Source organism: Loa loa (assembly GCF_000183805.2).
Source record: "Loa loa unplaced genomic scaffold supercont3.152, whole genome shotgun sequence".
Lineage (NCBI taxonomy): Eukaryota > Metazoa > Nematoda > Chromadorea > Rhabditida > Onchocercidae > Loa > Loa loa.
Window position 1 is genome coordinate 76,302 of NW_018108332.1, and position 3,100 is coordinate 79,401.

A 3,100-nucleotide genomic window follows, 5' to 3' on the forward strand; every position below is an offset into this window, starting at 1 on the left:
TGGGAGACTTTTCCATGGAAGACTTTCCATTGAAAATCCCAGAAAAATCATCCATAGAAAATCTCAAAACAGTCTCCCATAAAAAATTCCCGAAAAATCTCTCATGGAAAATTCCAGAAAAATCATCCATAGAAAATCTCAAAACAGTCTCCCACAAAAAATTCCCGAAAAATCTCCCATGGAAAATTCCAGAAAAAATCATCCATAGAAAATCTCAAAACAATCTTCCATATAAAATTTCCAGCAATATCTTTCATCAAAAATTCCAAAAAAATCCCCCAAGGAAAATTCCAGAAAAATATCCTATGAAAGATTCCAGAAAAACCTCAAACAAATCTCTTACGAAAATTCTAGAAAAATGTCACATGAAAAATTCCAGAAAAATCATCCGTGGAAAACTCTAGAAGAATATCCCATAAAAAATCCCAGAAAAATGGAAAAATAGAAAATCTCCCCGTATAAAATTCTAAAAAAATATCCTAAGGAAAATTCCAGAAAAATTCCGGATAATATCTGTCATCATGCAACAAATCTTTTCTTTATCAATTTTTTTTTTTTGGACTTTGCTTTAGGCTTAGGCTCGAGCTTAGACTTAGGCTTGGAGTTATTCCTATGCTTAGGCATATTCTCATTCATAAACTTAGGGTAAAGCTTGAGGTCAGCTTAGACTTGAACCATTTAAATTTACGAAATCATTCATTTCTTTTAATCGAAACTAAGGTGATAATGATAACAATTATTCTAAAATTTCCTGATTATAAATAATATCGATTACATATGGTTTTGTTTTGCCATGACTGGTTTTATTTTCAATTCCGGAAAATATTTGTAATTTAAATTAAATCGAAATTAGGAATGATATGATAATTTGTAGGGATATGCATTAAAAATGCCTGTTTATTTTGTTTTCAATTGTAGAAAATTTTTGTAATTTAAAAATTTTGGATTTTTTTTTCTGTCAGTTTTGAAATTTAAATCTAAACTAACGATTGATGATAACGATAACAGTAATAAAAATAAAATTATAATAGCAGTGATATTTGTTGTACCAATAGTTGGATTTCATTTTTCTTTTTAATTTACCAAACTAATAGTATTTGGAAAATTACTAAAATTAGCAAAAATTGGACAAAATTGGATCAAATTTACAAAATTAGATCAAAATTAAATAAAGAGGTGAATGTTTGGTTTCAATTTCGAAATTTTAGCTTTAATTATTGATTTTTTAAAAATTATTTGTCATTGCTAAAATTTTAAATCTGAATTGATCTGCAAAATTTTTGTTTTATATCCGGTTTTTTTTTTTTTTGGAGCCTAAAAATTTCATTCCATTTCTTTTGATATTAAAATTTTATGCTAATGTAACTTTTGATAAGATTTAATTTTTTGCATTTCTTCCATCTCATTCAATCATTATTTTATTCGAGTTTAACAAACTAATTTCAAAATTTGTCATCAATTTTAAAGATACAATGATTAATAATAATTGCTTAATTAAAATCACCAAATTTTATCATTTTCTTCTTTTTTTTTTTTGCAGATTTAACAAATTCACTACACTTGTAAAATTTTGCATAATTTCTTGTTCACTGATTGAAGAAGTCGTGTAGGAAGTGAAATTAGAATACATAATGTGATTGACACATGGTAAACCCCGTCTTACTAAGTGTCGCATCAGTGTCACATTAGCTTAGAATCGATAACTGCTAATGGCATTCTGATTTAAATATTAAACAATAGCCATCATATTTTGTATGATTTACATTTTCCTTTCAAACTTACTCGAATGATATAATCTTTTTAAGGTTTTTTGCCTATTGAGTAGTGCCTTTTTGTGTGTAATTAATTACTACATATTAATTTTTTAAGTATAATTAGTTGTTGCATAACATTTTTTCAAGTACAATTAATTACTACATAGCATTTTTTTTTCAAGTATAATTAACCACTCTATAGTATTACTATTTTAAACGCAACTAATTGTCACATAGACTTTTTCAATTGTAATTAATTATTGTATAATGCTTTTTTTGAATATTATTTACTACTCGTTATTATTGTTTTGTAATTTTTTCATTCTTTTGAAACTGAACGTCAACAATATCAGTGAAAAGTAAACAAAAGAAATGTTAGTTATAGCCAAATAATAAACCTTTTGTTTGTATAATGATGTTATTATTGGTAAGGTATTTATGGAAAGGTGTCAAATACAACAATCTTATGTAAATTTCGGTACCTGTAATCATTGATGCATTATTACTGCTATTACTACTACTATAAAGTATTTGTTTGCATAGCAATAATATAAGTAAACAAATAGCTAATATTTGCATTTTTTGGACTACTGCTATTACGCTTTCATTATGAACATTGCTATTAACTAGTAAAATTACTTCATTTGTTATTTACAAATTTTTCATATCATTAATTATCTTAATAATTAATTAATGGTTTACTATTGTAACTTTTTTTGATAAATTATGCTTTGAAAAAGCAATGAAAATAACAAATTAATAATTTAAAGTTATTGTCAAATCATTGTTTATCGTTCTTTCATCACCTTTTTTCAGCCATTTTTGAATTAAAATTAAAAGTCAGTTATTTTTTAATACAATTTAAAATGTCATATGAAGTATTCAAGTTTACTTTCTTAAAATATTTTCAATAATAAGCGTAAAATTTATATTAATAAATTAATTATTGGTAATTTGTATTTAAAAATCTTTCCATTTTGTATTTAATTTTAATATTACACATACATATAGAAATGCTGTTAAAAATCAAAATTCTTGTCATCAAATAATTTATTTCGGAATTTCATTTGTCAACAGGGAAAAAAAAAGTTTTTGCCGTCACATTCGTATTGCTTTTTTTTTTTTCAGTTGAAGTGGTATAAATGTTTGTTTTATGTTGGATAATTGGCTTTTCTAAAAAAGCTTACAAAATAATAGCAAAGCAGATGGTTGCATTCATGAGATAGGTCATTTGTCACCCATTTATTGTATGGTTTATTAATTAGCAAAAAAAGTATTTGTTCATTTTCTTTTTCTTTTTTCATTTAATAATATTCATTTATTGCTGCTTTTTTTTTTTTTTTTTT